Source organism: Dermacentor albipictus, chromosome 5 (genome assembly GCF_038994185.2).
Source record: "Dermacentor albipictus isolate Rhodes 1998 colony chromosome 5, USDA_Dalb.pri_finalv2, whole genome shotgun sequence".
Lineage (NCBI taxonomy): Eukaryota > Metazoa > Arthropoda > Arachnida > Ixodida > Ixodidae > Dermacentor > Dermacentor albipictus.
The window spans coordinates 33,354,130-33,361,575 of NC_091825.1; positions in this window are offsets into that span (position 1 = coordinate 33,354,130).

The window sequence follows — 7,446 nt, forward strand, 5'->3', positions numbered from 1 at the left end:
CAATGCGTCGTCTATCCGTGGGAGGGTGTATACGTCCTTCTTCGTGATCTTGTTCAGACGACGATAATCGACGCAGAAACGTAGGGTTCCATCCTTTTTCTTCACCAGGACAACAGGGGATGCCCACGGGCTTTTCGACGGCTGGATGATGTCGTCGCGCTGCAGTTCGTCGACTTGTTGTCTTATAGCTTCGCGTTCTCGCGGCGAAACTCGGTAAGGGCTCTGGCGGACTGGTCGAGCGTACTGCTCGGTGATTATGCGATGCTTGGCGACTGGTGTTTGTCGAATCCTCGATGACGTCGAAAAGCAGCCTTTGTATCGTCGGAGCAGACTTGTGAGCTGCTGTTGCTTAATCACGGGGAGACTTGGATTAATGTCGTAGTCTGGTTCGGGAACCATGATCGTCGGGGTAGATGTGGCGGAGTCCGAGAGAACAAACGCATTACTTGTTTCCAGAATTTCCTCGATGTACGCGATCGTCGTGCCCTTGTTGACGTGCTTGAGCTCCTTGCTGAAGTTTGTCAGCAGCACTTCAGTTTTCCCTGCATGCAGTGGAGCGATCCCTCTTGCGACGCAAATTTCATGGTCTAGCATAAGACGTTGGTCGCCTTCGATGACACCTTCTACGTCAGCGGGTATTTCGGTGCCGACCGAAATAACAATGCTGGAGCGAGGCGGGATGCTTACTTGCTCTTGGAGCACACTCAAGGCGTGGTGACTACGAAGGCTCCCCGGCGGTATCGCTTTATCTTCCGACAGCGTTATTGACTTCGACTTCAGGTCGATGATTGCGCCGTGTTGGTTCGGGAAGTCCATACAGAGAATGACGTCTCGTGAACACTGTTGGAGGATAACGAAAGTGGCAGGGTGTGTCCGGTCATGAATGGTTATTCTTGCCGTGCAGATTCCAGTCGGCGTAATCAGGTGTCCTCCAGTGGTGCGAATTTGAGGGCCTTCCCCTGCAGTCTTAACCTTCTTCAACTGGGCGGCGATGTGTCCACTCATGACGGAGTAATCAGCCCCTGTGTCCACTAAGGCGGTAACAGCGTGGCCGTCGAGAAGCACGTCAAGGTCGGTGGTTCTTTGCCTGGCGTTACAGTTAGGTCTGGGCGTCGGATCACGGCTGCGTCGTGTTGAACTGAAGCTGGAACGTCGCGTCGTCAAGCCGTTTTTCGTCGGTGTAGTCTTGCCTTCCTGACTTCGTCGGAACGGCGGCGTGTCGTCATTAGGTCGTCGAAATGGTTTCTTCGTCGTCTTCGTCAGTTCGACGAACAGCAACCGCACCTCCATCGGTTGCTGCTTTTAGTTTTCCGGATATGGGCTCGCAGAGCGGCCCCGGGCTGGGCCGCTGTATGGTCGGCGCTGCGGCGACAGGTAGCGGCCTGGTGACGGCGAACGGGACGGCCGTCGAGGGCTCCACTGAGTAGCGGCGAGGTAATCGGCGATGTCACGTGGGCGCTCGCCAAGGTGTGGACGCGGCGCATTCACGGCGAACCCTCTCAGTCCCAAGTCGCGGTATGGGCATCGGCGGTACACATGGCCGGCTTCTCCGCAGTGATAGCAGAGCGGGCGGTGGTCGGGGGCTCGCCAAATGTCCGTCTTCCTCGCGTAGGTGCGCTGGGGGACGGGTGGGCGTGCTGGCGGCGGCGGCGGCGGCGGCGGCGGCGGACGACGGAATTGCGGCGTCACAGGGCCCTGGCGCGGTCGCGGAGGGGGTCCTTGACAGCGTGCGACGGCGGCGTAGGTCATCGCTTCTGGCTGGGCCGCGATAATTGTGGTTGTAACTCGGGAACTCCGAGCGATCGCTGAATTTCTTCTTTGACAATTTCGGCGACTGTGGCCACTTGAGGTTGCGATGAAGGGAAGATCCTTTGAAGCTCCTCTCGTACGACTGCCCTGATGGTCTCGCGCAGGTCGTCGGTGGCCAGCGAGTGAACTCCGGCGTTGTTTGTCGAGCTCGTGCGGTGATTGAATTGTCGGTTCCGCATTTCGAGTGTCTTCTCAATGCTGGTGGCCTCGCGAAGGAACTCTTCTACGGTCGTCGGTGGGCTTCGTATCATTGCGCCGAAAAGTTCCTCCTTTACACCACGCATCAGCAGGCGGACTTTCTTCTCCTCGGACATTTCCGGGTCGGCGTGGCGGAACAGACGGTTCATTTCCTCAGTGAAAATAGCGATCGTCTCACTCTGGTCTCCAGTAGAGCTTGGGCTCGCTCTTTTCGCACGACGCTTGTAAATGTTTGCAGAAAGCCGCTTCGGAACAGGTCCCACGTCGTCAAGATGGCTTCGCGATTCTCGAACCCCGTCCTGGCGGCATCCTCCAATGCGAAATAAACATGTCGCAGCTTGTCCTCGTTTAGCGACCCTCTCATACGCTTCCAGCCAGCTTTCCGGGTCCTCAAATGTGGAACCGCGGAACGTCGGTGGTTCCCTAGGCTGCTGCAGCACGACTGGGGGACGCTGGGGCTGCCATTGGAGTTGCCTTGGACACAATCTTCTTGGTCTCAGGTAAAAGTCTGTGCTCCGGGGGCAGCTGTTGAAGACGGCGGCTTGCTCGATGTTCCGGGATGGCGGTGGTGTTGTCTTTGCGGTCCGGGCTTGAATTACGGCTTGTCGGGGGCGTCCGGTACATGAACGTAAAGCACCTCCACCAGATGTCACGTGGTCGTGACGTCAAAGAACACAGTAGCAGTACTGTGAAAGCCAAAACTAGCTTTTATTGGGCGAACCTGTGCCCACAAAACAGGCTACACATAAAGCACAACGATAGCAGCGAACACAGTTGGCGATCGTCGAAAATCTGATCAGCGGGTCAAGCGCGTCAGCTTTTACACAGCAGTCGTCGAATGTTCCAGTCTAATCGTTCGGCCCGCGTGCCTTTCACAAAGTTCTACACCATTCGCGTCACGCGATGAAATCAGATAATACAAAATTCGGCGACAACAGACAGCGGATAGAAGCATCGATAACTTTCCAGAAACTTCGGATACATGCAGGCGCGTCCCGCGCTGTGCGATAACATTTGTTCGGCGGCGAAACGTGGTCGCCCGATAAAGGTAAGTACACGTGTCAATATATATAAGGTATCATGAGACGCCAACAAACAAGGACACCAAGGACACCATGGGGGAAATTATTTGTACTTACTAACTGATTTAATGAAGTGATAAACTAGTGGCAACAAAACTGGATAAAAAACAACTTGCCGCAGGTGTGGAACGATCCCATGTGTTCGCATTACGCGTGCGATGTTTGTTAGCTTCTCATGATGCTTTTTTAATAAAAATCGGGCCCCTCGGTTTATATATACCCTTTGTTCTCGTTTCTGTATATGTCTGTGTGCGTGTGTTTGTCTGTGAGTTTTATGGCTGTGTTTTTTCCTCTTTCACCTGAGCTGTGAATATTTTGTTGTTATTGTAATGGACTTGCCGCTGACCACAGTCATCTATCAATTTAAATATTTTTCGTATATACTATTACGATATAATCGAAAGATGCTCAAGACACGAGCCGCCGCGAGAACGACGATGAAGTTTGTCTGTGGCCTTGGCGCGAGCGAGTGTCGGCCTGGCTTTCTGGCTCCAGTGTAAATAGCCTGTAAAGAGCCTCCGTGTGTTCAACGTTTCAACCCAGCGTTGCCCAGTTCTATGCAGCCCTCCTCATCTCCGGCAGTCTTTCTGCCACATGTCGCTGCAACCCGTCCGTATGGCGTACCCCTGATGACAGGCGGACCTGCTTCCACTGCTGTCACATCGGCCACGTCGCTCGTCACTGCGGCAACCTATGGCCACCACCTCCTCGGACATAATCCGCCGCTTATTGCCGGACCGTTGGACCTTCTGTTCCTTATGCCACCCGCCATGAAGACACTGCTGCTGATGCCCCTGCTCCAAACTTTCGATACAGCCGCTCGCTCTCACCTCGGCGCCATCAGTCTCGTTCGCCCCAACCTCGTCGCTTCTCTTCGCCACCTGTCGCTTCCCGGATCCAGCCGGAAAACTAGGCACTGCAGCTCCCGGAGGTGAAGCTGCGTTGTTGACGCTGCCCTCAAATCCTCCGCTCACGTTACCTACGAACCAAAACCTTCTTGACGTTGACGTTGACGGCCATCCTGCCACTGCGCTCATCGATAAAGCAGCACATCTTTTTATTATGAGTGCTGCTTTCCAACGACGACTGAAAAAGCTCCTCACCCCAGCGTCGGCACGCGTCGTACGCGTTGCGGATGGCGGTACTGTGCCTTTCGTCGGCATGTGTACGGCATGTGTCAGCATCGCCGGCCACCACACTCCTGTCCTCTTCACCGTGATTGCTCATTGCACCCAACGACCTAATTCTCAGTGGTGATTTTCTCTCCGCGCATTCACCACTTGTTCATTGCTCTACCAGAGCCCTTCGCCTTGAGTTGTCCACTCTCGCAGAACCTTCTGACGCACCCCAGTGCCGCTTACACTCCACCGGCTTTCTTCGCCTGCCGCCAGAGTTAATAGCCTATATTGAACTGTTGCCCTCCCCCACCAGTTCCTGATGGCGAGTACCTTGTCACTGCTCTGCGCGACATTTCATTACAGTAAAACGTTTCCGTGCCTCACAGTATGCTTACTATTACTGCCAACCATACTCGCAGTCCTATCGTCAACTTTAGATTGGCAAAGCAAATTCTACCACAAGGTATTTGCCTTGCCAACGTTGTCTCGACGACCATCACGTGGCGGCTTTATCAACCGATGGGCCTTGCGAGCTTAGCAGGCCCCTCGCGCCAGCCTCGGGCGACGATCCCCGCATAAGAAAAATGTTTGCGACGGACGTGTTCTGCACAGACTGAAGACCTTTGCCAAGTATTATCGTCCTACCGAGATACTTTCGACTGCGACGATCTCCCTTTAGGCCAGACGCTAGTGGTCAAGCATAGGATTCTTACTGGCCATGCTACGCCTATTCACCGACGACCGTATCAAGTTTCTTCGTCGGAACGCTGAATAATTCAAAGTGAAGTGAAGAAAATGCTAGATAAAAACATAATTGAGCCTTCGTCGAGTTCCTGGGCGTCACCTGTGGTGTTAGTAAAAAAAAAAAGGACGGCACGTGGTGCTCTGTGTAGACTACCTTCATCTGAACAACATTACTAAGAAGGACATCTACCCGCTCCCACGTATAGACGGCGCCCTTGACTGCCTACACGGTTCCAGTTATTTCTCTTCTATTGATTTTTGTTCTGGATACTGGCAGATTGCTCTTGATGATATGGACAAAGAAAATACCGCGTTCATCACACCTGATGGCCTATACCAATTTAAATTAGTACCGTTCGCATTATGCAACGCCCCTGCCTCCTTTGAGCGTATGATGGACTTCTTGCTCCAAGCTTTCAAATGGTCCGCGTGTCTCTGTTACCTTGACGACGTCATCGTCTTCTCGCCAACGTTCGACACTCACATTGAGCGTCTAACAACTGTACTTGGTGTATTTCGAAAGGCGAAGCTGGAACTTAACTCGTCCAAATGTCGTTTTGGCCACCGTCAAATTACACTTCTGGGCCATCTCGTTGACGCTTCCGGAGTACAGCCTGATCCCGACAAAACTCGCACTGTCCGATACTTTCCCGTTCCGAAGACAGCCACAGACGTTCGAAATTTTGTAGGGCTATGCTCGTACCTTCGTCGCTTTGTTAAAGATTTTGCGACAATTGCTAGACCCCTCACTAATATTTTGAAGAAAGGCGTACAATTCTGGAGGAGTACTTCAGAAGCCGCCGCTTTGCCTGGTCTCGTCACTCCTCTCACCTCACCACCCATTCTCGCGCACTTCGACCCTGATGCCCCTACAGAATTGCGTACACATGCCAGCGGTCATGGCACATGTTAACATGGCATAGGTACCATCTTATCCCAGCGTCAGCGTGACCAGGATTGCGTTATTGCGTATGCGAGCCGCCTCCTAGCACTATCGAAGCGCAACTATTCCATTACGGAACGAGAATGCCTTGCTGTTTTCTGGGCGGTTGCGACATTCCGTCCTTAGCCTTACGCTCACCCTTTTTCCGTAGTCACTGACTATTATGCTTTCTGATGGCTCTCATTGCTAAAAGATCCTACTGGCCGGCTTTGTCGATGGGCTTTGAGGCTACAAGAATTTTCATATTCCTTGGTATACAAGTCTGGCCGCGTGCACCAAGACGCTGACAGCTTGTCGCGTTACCCTGTTGACGACTCTGACTCCTCCAATATTCCCAGTGCTGCTTGCGTACTCTCTGTGTCACAGCTGCTTCATTTCGCCGACGAGCAACGCTGTGACGCCTACATCAGAGCACTCATCGACCGTTTTGAACACTCTCCGACTGATGCTACTGCACGTGTCTTCGTCCACTGCGACGATACTCTGTACCGTCGTAACCTTCATCCGGACGGCTCTGAGTTCATACTTCTAGTACCTAAACACCTCCACTCAACCATTCTACAAGAGCTTCACGACGCACCAACGGCAGGACACCTCGGCGTATCTCGAGCCTATGATCGTGTAGGTCGCCGTTTTTTCAGGCTGGGCCTTGCCCGTTCCGCAAGGCGTTACGTCGCCGCTTGTGAACTTTGCCAACGATGCAAGAAGCCTTCCCAGCTCCCCGCTGGTTACTTGCAGCCGCTCGACATTCCTGCCGAGCCCTTCCATGGTGTTGGCTGAGACCTTCTCGCCTAATTTCCAGTACATACACCAGAAAACAAGTGGGTTGCTGTGGCAGTGGACTACGCGACCCGCTACGCTGTAACCCGCGCTCTTCCGACCAGTTGCGCAACTGCTGTTGCGGACTTCCTCCTACATGATATCATTTTGATGCATGGTGCTCCGCGTCAATTGCTAACAGACCCTGGCCGTATGTTTTTGGTCAAAGTCAGTGACGACATCATGCGTGCCTGCTCAATACAGCATAAATTGACCACCTCCTGCCACCTTCAAACGAACAACCTCACTGAGCGTTTAAACCGTACCCTTACAGACATGCTATCGAAATACGTTTCAGACGACCACTTTGACTGGGACCTGGCTTTACCTCACATTACCTTTGCGTACAACTCTTCCCGCCTCGAAACTGCTAGCTTTTCCCCGTTTTAGCTCTTGTATTGCCGAGAACCGACGCTACCACTAGACACTGTGCTACCGTCCACCACAGCTTCAACTAGCGATTATGCTCCTGATGCAATCGGCCGTGCTGACCATGCTCGCCAACTTGTGCGCTCTCATCTACAAATGTCTCAAGAGAAACACAAGTAACGCTACGACCTCCGTCACCGTGATGTCAATTTTGTGCCCGGCACCCTCGTGTTGCTTTGGTCACCATCGCGCAAAGTTGGCCTTTGTGAAAAACTGCTTTCCTGTTACACAGGCCCATATCGAGTGCTCCGCCAAGTGACCGATGTCACCTATGAAATCGTTCTAGCCACGCCCAGTACGTCCT